This window comes from Onychostoma macrolepis, chromosome 12 (assembly GCF_012432095.1).
Source record: "Onychostoma macrolepis isolate SWU-2019 chromosome 12, ASM1243209v1, whole genome shotgun sequence".
Taxonomy (NCBI): domain Eukaryota; kingdom Metazoa; phylum Chordata; class Actinopteri; order Cypriniformes; family Cyprinidae; genus Onychostoma; species Onychostoma macrolepis.
The window spans coordinates 7688996-7712794 of NC_081166.1; the positions used below are offsets into that span (position 1 = coordinate 7688996).

The 23799-nt window shown below is 38.3% G+C and overlaps 1 long non-coding RNA gene across 2 annotated transcripts in view; it reads right to left on the reverse strand.

Moving 5' to 3' along the window:
- Positions 1-23799, reverse strand: part of LOC131551608 (uncharacterized) — a 34587-nt gene that overhangs the window by 6429 nt on the left and 4359 nt on the right. Inside the window, exon 1 of one of the 2 annotated variants that reach the window (XR_009273804.1) lies at positions 11837-11930. The exons of the other annotated variant lie outside the window; for it this stretch is intronic. This is a non-coding gene — a long non-coding RNA (uncharacterized LOC131551608). Of the gene's footprint in view, positions 1-11836; positions 11931-23799 lie in introns of those variants that run through there. 2 annotated transcript variants of the gene reach the window in all.

A 23799-nucleotide genomic window follows, 5' to 3' on the forward strand; every position in this document is an offset into this window, starting at 1 on the left:
CAAATGATCCCAAAACTGGATCACTCGTTACCCAGCAACACACAAACTCTGCGTTAACTCTGAACGGGGATGCATGTTCACATTAAGGGCCCACGAGATGTCATCAGCAGCATGTGAGAATCAGTTAAACATTGCTACGCCTTCGTCTGTACATCTTTACCCATTAACACGCAGCATGAAAGAGAACACATGGCAACAACACGTCTCTCTCACACACACAACCGTCTGCTCACGGGAGGAAAAAACTGCACGGCCTGAGAGCCAGACACGCAAGCGGATATATCACGTTTGTGTGTTTTCAGGAATGGCTGCTGCATTTCATTTTTCATCGTTTCCCTGCCCACTCCATGGCCCCCGACTTTCAGGGCCGCCCACAAACTGAGGACTTCATACCAGACAAGTGCATCACCTCGCGTCGGAAAGAATGAACACATCGCTCTCTAATGTGTTTCAAATGAGCGCAGGTATTTTGGAGAGAATTGGCTTCGCGAAGTATCCCATGACACCCCATACAAGCACCATGTGGCCCCGAGGAATTGTTTGGGCGTTCGGTGTCATTAGCATGAGACGTATGTACAACAATTTGCTAGCATATACAAATTACAAAAGCAAAGATAAATGAACACAGAAAAGAAGACAAACACTTTGTAATCTTAATGAAACTTGTGGCAACTTTGAAAGCCTGTGGTCACCGCAGCTGTTTCCCACTGAAGAACATTATAAACCATCGCCCCTAGACGAATGAGGGCTATAATGAAGTCAATACCTAAGTCATGAAACTGTTTTACAGTGAGCATATTTCAAGTTTTTGACTGATGCGTCAATGTGCTACACATGTGTTAATTCAAAACGCTAAAAAAAGGTTGACAAATCCACTTGGACTCAACAGTAGATGCAACCCAATCTGCACGGTGATGTTTGAAGTGAGCTGACCTGTGTGGACTCTGGATGGGACCTGCTGAGATGACAGAGCAGAGAGACATTGGGCCACTTGCTCCCCCTCACAACATCCCCTTTAATTATTTTTATAATGTGAAGAAGCGAATGGAAACTATGTGCAGCCTCCTGTGGTGGTGGAGGGGGTTGTTTCTTTCCCCTTGTTTTTTCCCCTCTTTTTTCTGTGGTACTACTGGAGGAGTCTGATCTATAAACACATTGGAGCTCACTTTCTCTGCCTCTTTTTCAGGACGTTGGTATGACTGTGAGGTCTACACATGAAGACATTGTAAATACATTTCTGTGTCCATATACTTACCCACAAATCTGAACCAAAATAAGAGACTGCTGTTCTGTCTTGCTCTTCTGTCTACACAGGCTACAATATCTTTATATAATCTGCATTATTTTTTTTTTAAATGATTGGTTTAAACCTACGCCAAATGGAGATTTGTTTGTTTGTTTGTTTGTTTTTAATCAGTGTCTTGTGCCATGAGCACAACATTTTAAAGATGCCTTGTCAAGTGGATGATTCTAAAACAATGAGCAAATCAGATGATTATGTGGTGGAATAAGCAACTAGAGTATATTGAGTTTGTACACTAGCAATGGGGTTGAGTTGATAGGAGCTCATCAATTTTTTCTTAAATCAGCATCTCTACATGTATGGCAGCCATTCCATTCCAGTGTCTGTTGAATTCCAACAAAGGTCTCATTCTGCTTAATGAAGTATTGCTTAAATGATCACCTCAACCAAATCTTATTTAACGAGGAAAAGTATAAAAACTTCTGCTGTGGTCATCACTATCCTCTTGCAGTAGGACCAGCTGGATGGCAAAAAAAGTGCTCGTAGTACAAAAGTAATTGGAATCAAATAATAACTATTGACCATGCCAAAATAGCTGAAAAGAAAAGTTTTGAGGGTTCAATTCTGGCTTTACTGGCAGAGGGATACAGAGAGAGTCAGGTTGCTTCCATCTTTAAAATTTCAAAGAGAGCGGTTCATAAGAACAAAGTCAAGATGCAGACATTGGGGTAAAAACGACTCTCCACTGATGACTGCCAACTCCTTCAAATGTCACTCAACAATGTAGGATGACATCAAGCGACCTACAAAAGAACGGCAAACGGCAGCTGGGGTGAAGTGCATGGTGAGGATGGTTCAAAACAGGCTCCTAGGGGCAGGGCTGAAGTCGTGCATAGCTATAAAAAGCCGAGGCATGCAAAAGACCATAAGGATTGGACCGTCTGTGATGAGTCCAATTTTAATGCCCAACACCTGGTTGTCTAATTTTGTCCTCTGGATTGAAATTTTAATCAGATCTGGCCAATTCAATTCGATTGATGTGGTTACATGTGACTTTTTTTATTCTGATTGTGCTTCTAGTCCTATTACGATCGGATTATTAGGGTCCATGTAAACGCAGATAGTGATGATCTGGGGGTGCTTCAGCAAGGCTGGAATCAGGCATATTCGTCTTTGTGAAAGGTGAATGAATCAAGCCACACACAAAGTTTTCCTGGAATAAAACTAGCTTCCTACTGCTCTGACAATGTTCCTCAACTCTGAGGATTGTTTTTTGCTCCATGCCACACAGACAGGTAAATCAAGAAGTGGATGGAGGACCACTAGATAAAGACCCTGTCATTACCAGCCCAATCTCCAGACCTGAATCTCATTTGAAAACCTCTGGAATATGATCTAGAGGAAGATAGATGATCACAAGCCATCAAACAAAGCCAATCTGCTTGAATTTTTGCACCAGGAGTGGCAAAAAGTCATCCAACAGCAATGAGAAAGACTGGTGGAGAGCATGCCAAGACGCATGAAAGCTGTGATTGAAAATCTGTTATTCCACCAAATATTGATTTCTGAATTCTTCCTAAGTTAAAACATTAGTATCTTGTTGTTTAAAATGAATATGAACTTGTTTTCTTTGCATTATTTGAGGTCTGAAAACACTGCATTTTTTATTATTTTGATTAGTTGTCATTTTTTGCAAATTAATGCTCTAAATGACAATATGTTTATTTAATCGCGATTGATTGCATTCAAAATAAAAAAAATTGTTTACATATGATGTGTGTACTGTGTATATTTATTACGTATATAAATACACACATATATGTATATATTTTAAATATTAGTAAGTATATATATATATATATATATATTAGTGCTGTCAATCGATTAAAAAATGTAATCGCGTTAATCACAGTCATGGACTGTGATTAATCATGATTAATCACAAATTTAAAATAGTAGGATTTACCTGTAAATGTGTTGAAAAAGAACTGCATGACAAACTAGTTTAAGGAAACAGAACCTTTCACACTTCCGCTAGGTATGAGACATAATCCTTATTATTCTTTTGTTTTTATTCAGCCATTATCAGCCTTTATACTGGCAATAAAACGTTTACCAAGCCACATCGCTTCAATCCCAGTATACATTTACCCAACTATTATCAAAAGTATTTCTAAATAAATACAACAAAACATTTCTTGCGACCTTACATGAAGTATTATGACAAAATGCATTATGAAGAAGAATTGGACCTGTTCTGCAGCTGCATTAGAGCTAACATTAGCATCATGCTACATAAAACAATTTATGAGATTAATAGTACACTTTTACTCAGAACTCACTTCAAACCAGCATCGAGTGTTTGTAATAACTTCCTTTTACGATCACATGTGGAATTTGGTCGTTTAACTTACTGTTGTTAAAATATGCTATTTATAACCTTTTATCACTGCACAAATTAGCATTTCAGATGTACACATTCATTCAAGAAAATCACATACAAATATCCTATCGTAATCATGTGTTTATTATCTTATATAATCTATAGCGGCTGTTGTCATGTTTATTTCTGCTGTGTAAAAGCCTTAACATATAATACACATTAGTAAAAGGATCTATTTTAATTTTTATTTGTCTATATACAATTATAAAAGTAGCCCAAAAAACTGCAAACCACGGCTATGTAATTTTTCTTGCGACTGTATTTTCAAAATAGCCCACTTGTGCCGCTGCCCTGGCAACACTGGTTCGCTGTACCCTCATCACACAATGATAGATAACCTTCCGCGCTGCGATGACGGGAAGAAGTTGGGGCCAAACCTCATCAAGCGATTAATTTGCATCCAAAAAAATTAACGCGTAAACTTTTGATTAATCGCATGCGTTAATGTTGACACCCTATATATATATATATATATATATATATATGTATATACAGGTGCATCTCAATAAATTAGAATGTTGTGGAAAAGTTCATTTATTTCAGTAATTCAACTCAAATTGTGAAACTTGTGTATTAAATAAATTCAATGCACACAGACTGAAGTAGTTTAAGTCTTCGGTTCTATTAATTGTGATGATTAATTAATTAATCTCAACAAATTAGAATACTTCATAAGACCAATAAAAAAAACATTTTTAGTGAATTGTTGGCCTTCTGGAAAGTATGTTCATTTACTGTATATGTACTCAATACTTGGTAGGGGCTCCTTTTGCTTTAATTACTACCTCAATTTGCCGTGGCATAGAGGTGATCAGTTTGTGGCACTGCTGAGGTGGTATGGAAGCCCAGGTTTCTTTGACAGTGGCCTTCAGCTCATCTGCATTTTTTGGTCTCTTGTTTCTCATTTTCCTCTTGACAATACACCATAGATTCTCTATGGGGTTCAGGTCTGGTGAGTTTGCTGGCCAGTCAAGCACACCAACACCATGGTCATTTAACCAACTTTTGGTACTTTTGGTGCTTTTGGCAGTGTGGGCAGGGGCCAAATCCTGCTGGAAAATGAAATCAGCATCTTTAAAAAGCTGGTCAGCAGAAGGAAGCATGAAGTGCTCCAAAATTTCTTGGTAAACGGGTGCAGTGACTTTGGTTTTCAAAAAACACAATGGACCAACACCAGCAGATGACATTGCACCCCAAATCATCACAGACTGTGGAAACTTAACACTGGACTTCAAGCAACTTGGGCTATGAGCTTCTCCACCCTTCCTCCAGACTCTAGGACCTTGGTATCCAAATTAAATACAAAACTTGCTCTCATCTGAAAAGAGGACTTTGGACCACTGGGCAACAGTCCAGTTCTTCTTCTCCTTGGCCCAGGTAAAACGCCTATGACGTTGTCCGTGGTTCAGGAGTGGCTTAACAAGAGGAATACGACAACTGTAGCCAAATTCCTTGACACGTCTGTGTGTGGTGGCTCTTGATGCCTTGACCCCAGCCTCAGTCCATTCCTTGTGAAGTTCACCCAAATTCTTGAATTGATTTTGTTTGACAATCCTCATAAGGCTGCGGTTCTCTCGGTTGGTTGTGCATCTTTTTCTTCCACACTTTTTCCTTCCACTCAACTTTCTGTTAGCATGCTTGGATACAGCACTCTGTGAACAGCCAGCTTCTTTGGCAATGAATGTTTGTGGCTTACCCTCCTTGTGAAGGGTGTCAATGATTGTCTTCTGGACAACTGTCAGATCAGCAGTCTTCCCCATGATTGTGTAGCCTAATGAACCAAACTGAGAGACCATTTTGAAGGCTCAGGAAACCTTTGCAGGTGTTTTGAGTTGATTAGCTGATTGGCATGTCACCATATTCTAATTTGTTGAGATAGTGAATTGGTGGGTTTTTGTTAAATGTGAGCCAAAATCATCACAATTAAAAGAACCAAAGACTTAAACTACTTCAGTCTGTGTGCATTGAATTTATTTAATACACGAGTTTCACAATTTGAGTTGAATTACTGAAATAAATGAACTTTCTAATTTATTGAGATGCACCTGTACTGTATATATATTAGTGCTGTCAAAATTAGCGTGTTAACACAGGCGATTCATTTTTTCAGTTTAATGCGTTAAAAATATTTTACTCAATTAACGCAGGGGCGGGTCCAGGGTTGGCCACTCCACTCACCACTGCTGTTTCTGTCACTTATCTCTTGACAAGAAATGCATTTATTCAGTCGCAGAATGTCTTTACGATCACATAAAACGAGATACGTTTCAGACGCTCGCTCGAACTTCACTCCAGTGCCAGGCGCAAGTCAAACGAGCATGGAAATGGTCCTGTTCTCGCAGCGCGTGCTCTGCTAGTGAACTTGGAACTTGTTTTTTTTTGCGCACAAAAAGTGTTCTCGTCACATCATAAAATTCAGATTGCACATCTGATGGCAGATGGACTGCTTTGACTACGTTTTTCATACTTTTATGGACCTTGACAGTGCAATTTACTGGGACAGTCACAAGCCTCCCGGTTTTCATCTAAAATATCTTAAATTGTGTTCCGAAGACGAATGAAGCTTTTACGGGTTTGGAACGACATGGGGGTAAGCGATTAATGACAAGATTTTTATTTTGGGGTGGAGTATCCCTTTAAAGAAAAAAACAGGCAAAACAACCAAATAACCAGCTGTTGTGATGTCTGTTCAGCGAGAACAAAAAATAAAAAAGAGGAAATCAATAACTTTTTATATAGCTTTAAGGATTCATCTATATTTAATTTAGAATTTAGTGTTTGATAACTTCAATTTCAATTTCTGTATATTTCTGCTGAAGGGCACAGGTAGGCCTAAACATGACATTTATTATAATGGGTTTATGTGAAGTTTGTTTTAAGTTAATTTAAATTAGAAGTTATTTTTTAAAAGTCTAGGAAATGTTAAAATTGATAGCTCTCAATTGTACTGTAATGTTGAATGGCTATAGTCAATGGTTAAATATTAGGGGGGGAAAAAATATTTTTTTATAGAGACATAGTATTCTGTAGTATTTTATCAGCGATACTCGCCTTCAGTCATAAAAAAAGATGCCATTAAACAAATATTAAAAATATACTGTCTTCATGTTGTTTGTAAATTAATTTGAAGATTTAATGTGAAATTATTGCATTATAAAAGTATATTATATAAACTTTAATATTAGGTGGGATTAATCGTGATTAATCTCAGAAAAAATGTGTGATTATTACTTTTTTTTTAATCGACTGACAACACTTATACTTGTATATACTTGTACTGTACATAATTTATATTATATATAAATATTTTATATATAAATCTAACATATTTTTTCTTAATATATACATGAATGTTTGTGTATTTATATACATAATAAATATGCACAGTACACACAAATATAGTATGTAAACATACAGTGGTGGCCAAAATTATTAGAAAACTAGTATTTTCACAAGCTAAAAAATTGTTTTAAGTCAGTTATTTCAATTTTTTGCTGTAGTGTTTCAGTAGGAAAATCAGTTTACATTTCCAAACATTAATTTTTCCATTAATTGTAAGATTAAAGATCCAGTGAGATTTTTGTTTGCACAAGGAGTGCAGAGCTACCTGAAAAACTATGACCAAGTGCACCTAGGGCAAAAGCTGCTTTAAACGGAAAGGATGCCAAATACCAAATGTTGATTTAATTTAGTTAGACGTTAATTGATAAAGAAAATCAATTCATGACATTATTTTTGACAGCATCCTCATTTTACAGCATTTTTACACAAGTGCCTAAAACGTTTAACAGTACTGTAGCTTTGCAGGTATAGTTTCTTTTAGCATCTTGGAGACGTTGCCACAGTTCTTCTGGATTTAGTCTGTCTCAGTTTGTTCAGTTTCTTCGTGTCATACCAGACAGACTGGATGATGATGAGATCAGATCTCTATGTGGAACACTGGCTGCTGTCTCCTTGTGCAAACAAAAATCTCTCTGGATTATTACAATTAATGACGAAATGAATGTTTGGAAATGTAAACTGATATTTCCTACTGACACACTACATCAAAAGATATAAATAACAGACTTAAAACCATTTTTTTGCTGATGAAAATTCTAGTGTTCTAATCATTTTGGCCACCACTGTAGACTTTTATTTTGAAATCGATTAATCACGATTAATCGTTTTGCAGGCCTAATTCTTTATTACTTTTCAGATATACTTAGCATACCATTCTGGGGATCCAGCATTCAAAACATGGTTGCCGTGATTTTGCCAAGTAAGACATGTTCCTGGATCAACATTACTATCCAAAAACACATATTTAACCCAATCCCTACCTCTAAACCTACATAGTTTATTCCTAAAATCAGTGGGAAATGATAGCTGATTAACAAGGGTGTAGAACCTAACCCTGATCATAAGCCTCAAACAGATATTTCCTGAAAAGTTATCTCTCAATTCTGATTGGTTGATTGGAATGTTGTTCCAGGATCAACAAGGATGTTGATCCAGGAACATATTGTACTTGGTGAAATCACGCTCACCTTCAAAACACAACACACTGTACATACTTTAAACAGTGTCTCCTGCTGATTTACACACAAAGTTACAGATGTAACATCTTTCCCTTTTCATTCTAAACCCATTTTGCCAGGTCTAAATAAGAGTTCAGTACTACTCCTCTCCCCCGTTGGTGTCTTTTACATTGTACTATTGTTTCTAAACCCAAGTACGTTTTGAGTCATCACCATGAGTATCAGCGGCAGCCGTTTAACAGTGTAACTATGACTCAGGACGAGTTTTATTCATGACTTTGTCTTGTATTTTGTCTGCTGCTTCTTTTTCATAGCATCACTAACCTTAATTTGTACCATCTTTCTTTGTTTTAGCGGTATGCCCTGACTTTGACCCTATTTGTCTGTTCTGTCCTTAATGTTCTCTTTAGCATCCATCTCTTGATTCTCTCTCTCCCTCCCTCCTCAAGCATCGTCCATCCTCACTTTTTCCCCGGTCAGCGTGTCATTATGCTTACCCACCAGAATGTGGAATCACTCCACTTCATGCAAGCAGAAAAGCCACAAGTTGTTCTAGCTGGAGCATGCCCAAACATTGCCAGTCCTGACAGTGGCTTCAGCTTGCACTTCCCCTGACTCCGTTCTCTTCTAGGAAATTAGAGAGGAGAGTAAAACTGATCGCGAGTGCTCCGTCTGCTACCTCTCACAGGATGCTGGCGCTCATCCATGGGGTTTTGTGCTTCCAACTGGAGGATTCAAGATGCTAACAGTACAGACTAGCAATGAATGAAGGGCTTATAAAGTTTGTGCACTGTAAGAGCAATGTTCAGGGGCCCAATGCTCTCTGCAATGGTGGTGGTCAGGTAAAATTCAACAAAGGGTGCTGCTGTGGAAGGCCAACAGAGTGATATCATCCTTCCTCTACCTGAGAGAACTGGCAGTGATGGCTGAATGCTTTTACTGGATGTGCATGCATGAGGGTCGCAGGCAGGTTCATGTTCCAGTCCGATCGGACCACACGAGCCTTTGCTCCCTCACAGGCCATAAAAACCGTGTCCAGACGCCTCGTGGATCGGCCAACAGATTAAACTGGCAGGGAGACGATTTCCAGTATCAGCCCTTCATCGGAGAGTCACAAAACAAGGAGGCCTTGAAAGTCACTAAGCGTCATCAGTCAGGATGGACGAAATAGAAGACATAGGCTTGTAAAATTTTAGGATTGGGTTTGAGTGAACCGTTTTCGCATTGTGCGTGCTTGAAATGTGCTGCCCCAGCACCACCAGAGCAGGTCAAAGCGCCAGGCTAACATTTCCCATTACGCTAACAAGAAATATTTTCATTATTCTTTTGGTTTGTTCATTTTTTATTTGTCTGGTAACAGCACATGTCAAGTATTCACTGCTCAGCTCTTTCCAAGCCAAGAAATGCACAACAGCGAAAGAGAAGAAAAGCGAGTGAGAATATTGGGAATATTAATTTCCCAAAGTATGTGGATATGATAAATACCAGGCATCAATGGGTCATTAAAATATTTTGCTACCGAACCAAAAAGTCATACAACATAGCAGAAAGTTGCAGACAGCACATGAAAATTTTGTGAAAATCCATCTGTTAGTTTGTGCAAGAGTTGTACTTTCAGCGTGTCATTGGGGCTGTACACTCAAAGGGACACATCAGTACTTTTTTGTATACTAGCACATCTGGATGTACATTGTTATGTGTACCCTAATACTACTAATATCCTTTAATAGTAGATATGGTTTAAAAGTATTTGCTTAAGGGAACTGCCCGAGTGACAAGCTGATGTACCCCTAAAAGTGCAGTTTATTTCCCCTGACAATAAACATGCCATATCCTTGAATCTGAAATGAATATACATTTGGAGCTTAGAATAAAAAAATTGGTGCCAATCAGTAGGGAACCAATAACGCTGCCTTCTGAGTATTCAACAACTATTTGGTAACAAGAAACATGAACTAACAAGCTGTTTCTAATGAGAACTATTTCTCCACTTACCCATAGCGCACTCCTGCTCAGTTCTAGCGGGTAAGATTTACTGTTTGGTTTGGAGTTCAAAGCCATAGCAGTAAATTTTTCATTTACAAAAGAGGACAGGAGAAGTGAACAGTACCCTTGTTATGGGCCGAAATATTGCCTTTTTTTCTTCTTTTTTCCCCTTTTTTATTGCAGGGGATTAATAAGACAAGCACTGGAACACCCTCAAAGCCAAAACTTGACTGCTCAAGACCTGCTAAACTTGCTAAATCAAAATAAATTATCTTTAAAAAAGGTAAAGTTCTAGGGGAGCACTTGGACACCAGCCGACAATTTAGCCTTCGCTACACAGGACCCCAGTGGGGGTTAAGGGGGTCAAAGAGGCCAGCAAGTTTGGAGAACAGATGACTGACACTAGAGAAAGACAATTTAGGAGAAAGGGCAAAGAAGGTCATACCTCCATCCCACCTTAAAGTGCAGTCAGCCAATCTTTAACCAACACTGCCAGCATCATAGTCAGTGAATGTGCAAAACTACGAACTCATTCAGTTCAACCTTAAATGACCCCAACGGAGGTTGAGATCTGTGCTTTACTAAGAAGAAAAAAAATGGTCATTTACTGTCTTTCTTCAGTGGCACAAAGAAGAAGATATTTTGAACAACGATGAAAGCTTTCTCAATAAGTAAGGCTACTTATACATAATACTTACCAAAAGTTTCACGAAGACGTTTGTGTACAATTACTATAGCTTAAGGCAGTGGTTACTGCAATGATGGAGAAAAGCATATCACTCTGAGAAGCTACAACATGACATTCGGGTTTCTTTTGCTTCACCTGTTTGCCAAGGGACTATAATGGCTGGAACTGGGAATCTGTCTTTGATAGATCCTTAATGAATTAATGAATCTTTCAACGCCAGCAAGAAAAGTGGGACAAGCAATGTCCATCATCATTTTCACCTAAGACCACTTTAAACAAGAATCAGCCTTCAAACACAGCCTATCTGAACTAAATATTGCGCAAGCACCAATCGCCGGATAATTAAAAAGATATTACGTGTACGAGAAAGTGAACAATGTGGGAAAATATCATGGAAAATATTAGCAGGATGGAAAATGTTACAGGTATTTGGAATCCATGAGATACTGTAATAATATAAAGCTCTCTGCCTTCGAGATGACAAAACTTCCAGAAAAACATTAGATCTCTTCAAATCCCACCTACTCACACACCACACACATAAACACACACACATACACACTTCCCTAATGAGTTGGTTTGGCTGCAGTTGTATTCGGGCAAATTCGTGTATTATGACATAACCCAAAGCCCTCCGACAGACCTGAACTCCGAAGCTGTCTGATTTACACGGGCCTCCGAGGACTTGCTGAGAGAAATACACAGTTTCTTTCCTGAATTTCACTTTCTCTTTGTCTGTCATTCTCTCACTCTCTCTCGAGACATCTAACTGTTTAGGGGTATCAGATTAAAGTTCAGATAGAGGAAAGACCAACCTCAGCTGTGTGACTAAGTGAGTGCAGACAGGACAAAGAGTGACAAAGTGTAAAAAATATGTGAGAGTTGTAAAGAAATCGTGTGTGTTTGAGAGAATGAGAAAGCAACAGAGAAAAGCGTGTGAGCGGAGGAATAATTACCTGCAGATGCTGGTCTTAGTTGGGGGGTATAAATCTCTAACCACATCAGAAATTATCCATAAAATTTACAGCTTAGGAAAACCATGTGTGTGGCTCTTTAGCACCCTAAATCTACAAAGCCTTCTCAAGCACTCTCCCACAACAGGACAGCAAGATGAGAGGGGCCAGCGTAACGGAAGGAAATGAAACCACCCTCCCTTCTTAATTGTTTTTATGTAGCCAATGCAACCTGCCCCCTTTTTGACATGTGAATGGAATAAATCATTAAAAAAAAAAAAAAAAAAGGTGAAATATACTAATAATGTTATATATATATCCGGCTGCAAGTCTAACAGATGAAACAATCTCCTTTATAGGGGGTTAAAAAGCGAGGCTATCAATCAATATAATATGAAAGAATGGCTTAGGGATAGAGCTGTTAGGACTGGGCAAGATATACTATACATGTCGTGATTTAAATGAGAAAATATATTTGCCCGTAAAGCTATTACACAAAGTTTCCACCAGAGCTGGAACCAGTCGTACATCTGAGATGCATAACTCCAGACGCATCATTCCACTGGCTGTCTGCTGATTTACACAAACATGTGGTTCTGGGCTACTGTGCAATGACTGACAGCATTTGGGAGCTTGATAGCAGTCTGAAGGCCTAGAGCACAGTAATGAGCCCCGGATCTAAGAGGGAAAGTCAGCATAGATGCTCAAAGATTGAGTCATTGTGAGATTGCGATTGAATCTAGAGCAAAGGTGACTGAAGGTTACGGAGTTCAAAGCCACATTTGCTGGTGCCTGTGATGGACATAATGATACATGCTTGGGATTATCACTATTCTTACAGGTCTTAATTTCAATTTAAACCAGAAGAGGGCATTTTATGTCAGAATAAGAAAAGCAGTAAGAGGCCAAGTGACAACCTATGCATGCATTTAAATCCAATTATTTTAAAAACTGTGACAGGTTTAAATATAAAGGTTAAACTATAAACCAGTAGGTGGCGCTGCCACCAAACCCTTAAGATTCTCTCAATGTGATAAACACACTAAGCATTGCTAAGATATAGCCTTACTTCTTGTTTTGCTTTCAAATTCAAAGCTGCATTACTGGTAAAAAAAAATTTTTGGAATATCCAAATATTACAATAACCAGGATTGTTATGAGTATTATCGTATCAAAACTGGAAGAAAACTAGATGAAAGCTAAGAACTAAATGTAAAATGGCAGATAGGGAATATGGCTGACCTTTGAAAGATGGCTATCACTAGGCTCGAGAAAGCGAGAAAACAGTGAAAGATTTGTGAACTCTAGATCTAAGAGTTCATAGCTCTAACCAAAAAAAAACTTGAGCAGTTGGTGGTGCAATAGCATTATCAAGTGGGATGCCTAAATGCTTTGCCAATTAGTGACCAGATGAGCACCATAAAAAAAACAAAAACAAAAAACACATGCTAATGGGCAGTGTGCATGCTTTGACATGCTGATTGGTGGCAGCAGAAATTAGTTCTCATCCCATCTGATTATGACATGCCTGTGAACTCCTTTTTCATGTTCTGGGGATTTGTCAGGTTTCAAATCAGTTTCTGATGATCTTTCAACTGAGTGTCTAAAAAGTTATTTTTCCAGATGGTAGTCAACACAAGTCTGTCACTTGCGCAATTACGCATATGAAATGTAATATTTTAATCGGTTAAAGAATTACAAAATCCACTCATTCATGTTACTTACACATTGCGGTGCTGGTTTAATATGATTAAAAAAATATGAGCCACATCAACGTCAGTTTAAAATGTTTATTTATAAAAATAAAACCAACTTTAACTCCAGATACGGGAAAGTAGTTATATAATAAGCACTGTCTTGATTTTATTGGGACATTTGGTCACTCTATCCCTAATTGGTGTGCCAAGTTTTCACCATACAGCTCTATGGTTTGCCAAAGACTGGAAGAAAAAGACTGGCCACTAAAAATTATTTGAACACTTGGCAGAATTTTTGTTTAGAAAATTTTGTCAAATGTAATCTTGTCAGCGCAAAACTTGGAGAGTGCCCATGTCTTTTGCCTTTATCACAGAGATGTCTGCAAGTCACAGCACTGGCCTACCACCTTAATGCACCATTAAGACAAAATCTAGGAGGAAAAAAATCTAAATGAACACAATTGCTGTTGTAATTGCATCACAGGTGCTCACCTCCTGGTCTCAGTGATGGAAAATGCTGTGGGAATCGAGCCAGTGTACTTCCCTTGAGGCTCCTCTGTTCTGCCGAGGGGAGGCGGTGGGAATGGGTCACAGAGATGTGGCGAGAGAGAGACGGATGGAATGGTCACCCTGTCCTTGTGATGATCTCTTGAGTATATTAGATGGCGTCAGTAGGCTCTAGGAGGTAATCACAGTGTTTATTGTCACAGGTGGACCACTGTGTATGACTCCGTGCTGGAGACCCAGCTGTAGGGACCAGCGTCACTGTCGGCCAGTGCGCGTTTGCGCGCTAGTGTTTGTTGCAGTGTGTATTACACTGCCAGAGGCCTTCTTTCTGACAGAGCTCTGAAGTAATCACATTTGACCTTACGAGAAAGAGCGTGAGGGTGTTTGGTAGAAAGCTATCAGAAATATTCTTCTCTGCTCAGATATTTGCACGCTGCACAAACACACGACAACCTAAAAACCTGTTGGTTTGTGTGAACAAGCCTTGTTTTTACTTGCTTGGTGATAGATTGTGTCAATATCGAATGTAGCTCATTTACTAGTGTTTATTGCAAGTGCTACAGGATCACGTGCCTGAAAACCCAATTATTATGAAGTCAACCCTCTAGATCAAATGATGAGTATGATGTGATTTGAGATCGAAAATGTCAGCGGAAAAAAGATAACATCTCCTCAGTGGCCCCGAGTCAAGTCAATTTTCCCTGCGGAGACCAGGGTAAACAGCACCAGCAAGAAGAGTGGGATTTGATTTGGCCCGTTCGACAGACAGAGAAAACAGGAAAATGATGGACCAGGGTAGAGCGTAATTGAAAATGAAAACGATGGAGTGATGAGGAGAAGGACTCTGCCAGACAGTGCGGTGAGTCTTGGCTGAGCTCTTGTTTCTCCTAAACAGCTGATTTCCTCCTCATTCACATACTCCATCAGTGTCTCTCTCTCTCTGTGTGTGTCGGTCCTGACTCCTGTCCACTAAGTCTCCCAGTTCATCCCAGGACAGATTGTCAGGAACCCAAACGCCCAGTCTCCACCCAGACTAGCCCAGTGAACACCAATGACATCTACAGGAACTCTCACTGTACTCACTCACTTTCTCTCTCTGGAGCGCTTGAGTCGACAGAAGGTTAGCCAGAGATCTCTCATCGCTGTCTTTATGTACTCTAATAATACAGAGAGAGAGAAAAAGTCATCATCTTTATCTTTTGAATGACAATTAATTTCTGTCCCGAACAACCATGTCCAAACTCAACATTACCCCATCTTTAGCATTCCTTTCCAGCTGTAATCAATAATTAGGGGTCTTCCTTAGTTGTCTCTTCTATTTTTTTTTCTATCGACTCCATCCTGAAGCCTTGTTGTGCATTTTTCCCCCATTTAGCGTTGTAAACTATATGAGAAAGAAGTCAATATATGTCTTAAAGGGTTACTCCACCCCAAACATAGCCCCAAACATAGCCACAGGATGGTGGTGGGGGGTGCTGGGTGCGGGGCTTGATGTTGCAGGGCGGGGCCATGGTGAGGGATTTTTGACAAAATCCTAATATTAAACAGCCCAAACTCTTATAGATTAACATACAAATGAATACAGAGTTATATGCGAACCAATATATATTTGTGCTTTTGTGATTTTAGTTCAAGAATTTTTTTCTTTAATATTTCTATTATTTAAGGGGATTTTACTAAATATCAACATCGATGATACGCAAAAGTTTTGGTCAATGCACTCTCGAATTCTCTCATCAGAAACAACAAAGTGCAGATGTACATGCGATGTAAGAGATTAATTCATCACACACTGCAGACAACATCACTGATTATAGCTTATAGCTTTTTTTTTAGAGTGCTTACACTCACGCTAGACTGAATTGAGTTATATTCTTTGATTAATGTAAATGTTCTTTGCTCACTGTATAACTTGTTCATTGTTTGAATAATCGTGGACATGCAAGTGTTATAATTAAACTTAAAATGTATTTTGTATTTTTATTAAACGTGAACAGGTTAAATACAAATTCAGTCTTATTAAAATATTTCGTCATAATATGGATAGCCTACTTGCTGGAAACGTTATGATGTGCGTGGTTAATAGATTACATTAGGCTACAGTGGTTTGAGCACGTTTGACCAGAGACTTGAGCGCAATTAAAGAGCTGTGCTTATGTGATTGACAATGGCCGTCTTGAGAAGCGAGGAAGCTTCGGAAAACGGCTCACAAAAAGGACGAGGACGTGAATGTTTTTTACAAGTCGGAATGTAAGATTACGGTATCACGTGAACATTTTATATGATATTCTATCAGTGTGAGGGGGAGATGTAGGGACAAGAAAAATACAACCGCAATAGGCTATATATTTCTGGTAAGTTTAATAAATAATTAATCACAAATCTATCACAAAAATCAAGTATCTTGAAAACTCAGACCTGGCCCTGCGGCGGAGGGTGCTGCAGCACTATGAAAATACTTTTTGTACGCAAAGAAAACAAAAATAACGACTTTATTCAACGATTCGTCTCCTCTGCGTCAGCGTAGCGCCATTTTGGAGAGTATCTGCTGGACGTCAGCCACACCACATGGATACGCTGTTTTCAAAGCATAAACAAACGTTGAAAGCATATCCGTGTGGTGCGGCTGACATAGAACAGCGTACGCAGTTTGCATCCAGCGGATACTCTCCAAAATGGCGCTACGCTGACGCAGAGGAGACGAATGGGACAGTCAATGTGCCAGTCACAAGCCTCCCAGTTCTCATCCAAAATATCTTAAATTGTGTTCCGAAGACGAACAAAGCTTTTACAGGTTTGGAACGACATGGGGGTAAGTGATTAATGACAAAATTTTTATTTTGGGGTGGAGTAAGCCTTTAATATAATCTCGCCAAAAAAAGATGACAATTTTATCATCATTCCCTTGTCATTCCAAACCTGTAATATTTGATTTATTCTGAGACACAAAAAGGAGGCAGAATACAAAAAGCATATTCAAAATATGTGTTACAAGGGGTTCTTCTCAAAGGGAGGTATTAAAACGGACAATTGTGTCATGAAATGTAAAATTAATAGGAGCTGAATACGGTTTGTGTTGTACATTATGTATGAAATAAATGCAATCATAACCATTTTACTCAAGGACAAAGTTCATTTAACTGCTAATAAACACAAACATACCACATTATCTTTCTGTTGGAGCTCAATGAGGTATTACAATAGATTAGAGTCGACCGCTAAAGCACTGGAAAAGCTTGATTGCTGGAAACATTTACATGACTATTCTTCTCCTCTGTTTCTATCTGCAAATAAACTCCAGCAGATTTTCCAAAGCTATGTGCGACAAATATGTGTGGGTTTGTGAGTGTGTGTGTTTGTAAGAGTGGAGAGAGAAAGACAGAGAATGTTTGAAAGATACAAAAAGACTAGAAGACAGTCATTTGATATGACTCATGTCAAGGGCTGTTAGTACACACACACTGAGGGGATTTCAATCAAAGAAACAAATTTGAGGTGAGCATAAAAACAACAGATGGATAGAAAGAATTCCATGGACATGCATCAAATTGTATGCACAGTTTGAATCATCGGTCCGTCATATCTTCACCATGGAGAAAAATATTATATAATGACAATAGAACACAACAGTGACCATTCTTTTTTTTTTCAGCAGCCTGGGTTCTGAAATATTTTTTTCCCTTTCATTTTCCCCAAAGACATTAAATCTAAAGAGTATAAAAACACCCCAGTATAATATCCAGAGACAATTATAAGTAAGCCATTAGTTGAATGATTTCCCCTGAAAAGTGTAAACATTGTGGCTCTTCCAAATAATTGCGCTGTTTGCTTGAGCTTCCCATCCAGCTTAACAGCATCAGGTATCTGTTTGACTGACCAAGTGTTTGGGGAACCTGTTTGAAAGCGATCATTATTTTTGCTAAGCCATTTGTTGACGCTAGTGGCCAGTGTTTCCATGTCCACTTATTAAAACAACACTTAAAAAATTCAGTGAGTTCTAAGCCCTGAAACTATCTAACTTGCATAATGAATACTGACTGCACTGATTGAATCTCACTTCAGGATTCTGGATGTTGTAATTTGGGAATTATATAAGATTTAAAAAATGACTTCTGCAGAAGCATATTCTTTAACTACACTGGATCTCAGTAGTTTTATTTTGAAAGGTTTATAGCCTGTGGTTTATTACTAATATATTTCTCTATGGAGAAAATAAATGCTATTTTTACTACTGGAACTGCTGCAGGTGCCATATTGAGCGCCACATGCTAATTTTTTAAATGTGTTGTACACTTTTTCTCTCCAATTTTTTTTTTTTTCTGATTTGGTCTTTAAGATGTTTTAAGGGCACAGTAGTGAGAGAGGACATAAAACCGTCACATTATCTAGACTGAAAACACATTTCGCCAAAATAAACTCCTGCTTCATTTACTAAGCTTTGCAAAAGCACATTACTGTCAAAATAAAACAGAATAAAATAAACAAGAAAGAACATGATATTAGAGGTTGTGGCTCTGTTTGAATTATTGACCATGTAATCCGATTAAGTGTACAAAACATTTGTATGTAATTTAGTTTAATGAGTTGAATTTATCTGACATTAAATCAGTGTAATCTGTCAAGATGAGTAGATCTATAGCAGCTGAGCACAGTGAACAAAATACTGGCAAAAAACTGCATTTTACTATAAAAAAAATATGGTGACAGAAAAAAAAATACTTTAATTATCACAACATGTTCATCACAAGTTTTGACAAATAAACACACAGAAACACTCAAAAGCACAAATTAAATGACATGCTTGTATTTCATAAATGTTAATAGATCCATCAACCTCAGGCAACTACTAACATCACTATTAATATAATTTTGACCATGTGCATGTTCTATTGTCAGACGCATTTGCAGTCTTTTTAGGCTAGAGTAATTCAAAAATGTGACGTAGAAAAAACCTGAAAAGAATTATAAATTTAAATTTATCAGCCTGGTTCATGTATACTAATTAGGTTATGTTCCCCTAGTAAACGATTTGCTGAAAGCAGGGAAGTGGATGCTATCAAAAGTCCGCAGGTACATGTCAGTATTTGGGACAAGGCCATTACAGAAACAGTTTTTCAAGGTTCTATGAGTCATTAGAGCCAACTGGAGACACAACAGGCAACCAGAGCAGGTTTGAATGGGTGAGAGGTATGCAAATAGATAAGAGGGTTCACAAAAGTGTGTGTAATGTGCTATATCCTTCTTAAAGATGAAGAATATATAACAGGCAGTAAAGCCAAATCACTTTTTGCCCACAGATGGCAGATTTGTTTATTTTATGAAAAACGACTGATATAGTACTTTATCATAGACTTTAAAAATATTTATACAAGTCTTACAACAGTACATGTCAATACATGTCTTGACAACAGGTCAATACGTGACCATAGCCATGAGGTTCTGTTGGATTGGAGGGGAATCTAAAATACAGAGGCAAAAATGTCTGACAGGCTGACGACATCTTTATGAAGACCCTTCAGTCTTCCTGTTATCCTGGAGCCATTTAACTCAGTCACCAGGAAACATAATCATGTGGATTTCGGCAGAGGAATGAGAGAATAAAAGACAGAAGGAAAGATAGAACATAGTGAGCAAAAGGGCTAAATCTGAAATGTAACATGGAAAAAGCAGGTCTGAGATGGAAACATGTGTGTGGAGCCAAGCGGTCAGGGCAGGGCTGAGGTTGGGTGAAAAAGGGCCAGAGAAAAGTGGCTATTTCCCCTCGCTGTGCTCTATCAGATTAGCATCAATATACAGCCTCATCGCCACTGACATGAGAACGCTTATGAAACTGAGATGCAAATGTGAGACTCCGAATGGAACAGACAGGCCTAGACAAATCCACAGCCAGATACACAGACGGCATGTACCAATGTCAGAAATTAACTTCATTGTAAGAAGTGATATTTACAGCCTGGAATTGATTTTCAGGGACATATATATATTTAAAGTAGTTCAACAAAAAAGTGAAAATTCCATCATCATTTCCTCACCCTGATATCGGTCCACACCATAGACTGTAAAAAACATATGGACGTAGTGTCCGTGACGTCACCCGTAGGTTTCTGTAAAGCGTTTTTGAAGCCTAAAGTGGGCGGAGCCGACCGCCGCCATCTTGGAAGCGCGTCACCGCGCGTCACTCCCGGATAATCGAAAATGGGCAAAAGGCGGACGTGGGTGAAGCTGAGCTGAAACCACGCCTCTATAGTGACAGCAGTGCTGCCGTGCAAAGACAGAACACCATAACTTCGTTTTTGGTCGAAAATGAGTTATTGATCATTTTGGGACATTAATGACCTCCTTTATCATGTGTTTAAGTATCATGGAGAAAAGCCCGGAGAAACCAAGGCAGAACACAGTATAACATCAGTTACCGCTTTGACTTTGTTTTGGAAAGCTCAGATAAGTTACGGTGCTCTGCATATGTTTGCATTCGTCAATACTGTGCCAGCCTGGAGTTACACGGTATTCTGCCTTTGTTTTACTGTCCATTAAAGTCTACCGCGTTTATTGTGTACTTCTATATCTGTTGGCACTTCATTAGACAAACAAATGAGAGAGATCGCGATCTAACAAACTGCTCCATATAACAAAGCACTGTAAGCAATAACGATTAAAAAACATCTAATTGCCAGATTCCCAGTGTCCTACCTATAATTATTTTTTTCTGTACAAATACAAATCATTAAAGCCAGTTTTCTAAGTTTCGCACTAGAGAGTTTCACACTCTGGAGCAGAGCGGCAGTCCACCTGTCACTCAAGTGGCCACGCCCTTAATTATGCAGAACTTTAAGGCTTAATATAATTTAAACGGATGAGTTATAAAAAAATTCACCCTCCTCACAGTTGTCACGAAGGGCAAAATTAGCTATATAGACCAAAATAATTTTTTGTACCAGGCTGTAAACATGTTTTTTTCTGCTGTAAAGTTGGGCATTTTAACATGGGGAGTCTATGGGATTGACTCCCTTTTGGAGCCAGCCTCCAGCGGCCAGTCGAAGAATTGCAGTTTTAGTCACTTCCGTGTTGGTTTCACTAGAGGGAGTGGGAGGTTGCCGCTTGGTCCACACCCATACAAACAAGAAACAAATTCTTATGAGTTAGATCTTATCAATGAATCGGTGAATCTAGCTCACAAAACCAGCTAGAATGATTCAATCACCGATTCGGTTCTCAAACTCAGTTCTGACTAAACAAACCAGTTGCAGCAGTTAACAGCTAACTGTTAACTGCTCTTTTCTTGTTTTGGGAGAAACAGCACAAAATTTCGGTCTGTTTCACACATAAAGTTTTCTTATGATTTCAGAAAACCTGGAATTAAGTTGGAAGTACCTACATGGACCAGTCTTGGTGCTTTAGTGTCCTTTTTTAAGCTTGGAAAGCTTTCATCCTTGTTTATTACAAAAACAAGGGTATAAAAATTAGTAAATGACAATTTTCATTTCTGGGTGAACTATACCCGCTTAATGGAAAACAAAAAGAAAGAGCAGATAAAGACAAAAAGCCACACCTTAGGGTTTATTTGCATAGAACATTCACACCCATTTACAACTTATTTGTAAATGCCATATGAAATCTGAATGAAAACATTAGCCTACTTGGACTGCTGCACTAGGAATTATGTAAGGTCCTTCTCTAGTAGCTCAGCCATAAATACACTGTAAAAATTGACCATGATTTTAAAGGTAAAAAACTGTGAAAATGCTACAGTAAAAACCTGTTAAATGGTTAACGGTAAGTTCCCCTAATATATACGGTGAAAAACTGTAAAAGACATTTCAGATAATTTTACGGTGAAATACCGTTTTTGGAAGTGAAAAAGAATGTAAAATTTACAGGGAAAAAAACGTAAATTGATGTTCCCAGAATTCCCTGCATTTCATTTCAAATTTTGTTTGATGTTGTTTCTTAGTTTTTTCTTATCAGTTATGTTTATTAGGGTTGTATGTTACATCTAATGTTGTTAAATTAATGTTTATTGCATATTTCAGTTTAATGAGTCTCACTATGATGGTGTTTAGTGTTTGTGTGAATGACACTGTGCACCTTCTGTATATGTTATTATTTAAAAGCTGCTTGTGATGGGCTTTGGTTCATCATGTGACTTTCTCATCACCACCTGCATTTGGTGTTTATCAGTGTATTTCAAATGTACAAAACCGATTTCAGTACTTCAATAGGTTGGTATATTAACATTATATCAGTTAATGAAATTAGGGTATTTAACTGTAAATTTAAGTTAAAACCGTAAACCTAAAATGTTGCTACCGTATTTGTTACGGTAGAATTCTGGCAACCACAGCTGCCGTTTTTTTACGGTAAATTTTACGGAATTTTTTTTACAGTGTAAGTCTGTTTCAGGTCATCTGTGTTTCTCTTAATAGTTCACATGTGAAACAAACTAATGACCCACAGTGAACCAGGACTCACACCACCAGAGTGTTCTGTAGACAGGGTGGCCCACAGGGTCCCTACAGTGGTACAATCGTTTGTTTATTTGTTTGCTGCTTTGCTTGAAGGAAGACATTTAAACGGGGGATGCTTTCTGAACCATTGGACACCAAATACCTTGAATAGATCCACAGACATGCACACACTTACTCATACGCACGCACAGGCATTTAAAAACCTTAGGAGAATGAGACAAGAAGCATATCATTATTACTGCATACCATGGTCACAGAGCAAACATCACACAAAACTATTGTAAAGTGTCAGGTTCAAATGCACTTTGATGGGATAAAAACTAACCGTAACACGTACTGAGCACATGATCTTATGGACCCCAAACCTTTGAACAGTAGTGTATGCATTTGTATGCTTATTAGGGTATCAAGCTGTAAGGTTAGCAACATGTTAACTGATTAAGCAAAGTTAAAAGCCTCGATTAACACCAACAGTGTCTGCTTTGTGTCTGGGGTCAGAAGGGGAAACATAAAGCCAGGGAAACTCACAAATTATTTGGGCTAATTCAATTTTGTTTCATTGAAAGCATGTGCACATCCAGGACCTTGATGACAGTTCAGCCTACTGTGTAAAACAGAAAAGATCTGCAGTTATAATAGAAGTGGCGGATAGTTAGATGGAGAAAGACATTGTTTAAGAGAACAGGTATGTTCTTAACTTAGTTTTTCTGTATTGAATATTGTGCCTCACATTACAGAAGTAAAATGGCTTGCGACTGTGTTTTTATGTCCACTGTACAATACTGTTCAAGTTTGGGGTCAGTTGGGGTCACTTTTCAGCTAGGATGCATTAAATTGCTCAAATGTACCAGCATAGACAATGTTAAGGTTAGGGTTAGGAGGGTCCCGTAAAGCGATTTCAGCCAAGGGTGCCCAAAGCAATCATATGCACAAGGGGCCCAGGATCCCTAGTAAAGCGCACAGGAATATATAACATTTTAAAATATATTACATGAGAAAACTGTTTAATTGTAATAATATTTCACAATACTACGGTTTTACTGTATTTTTGATGAAATAAATGCAGCCTTGGTGAGCACAATAGACTTCTTACAAAAAAGAAAAAGACTTTTGAACGTTAATGGTGTTACATAACAGAAGAGCATTTCATCAGATACATCATCAATAAAAAGTTAATCATTTGACATAAACTGACTTTGAGATTCTTAAAAGGATGTCATAACAGGATGAATGTAACACTAAGAGACCACATTAAAGTAAATGAACTTGCAGAAAAGACGAGGACCCATACAACGCT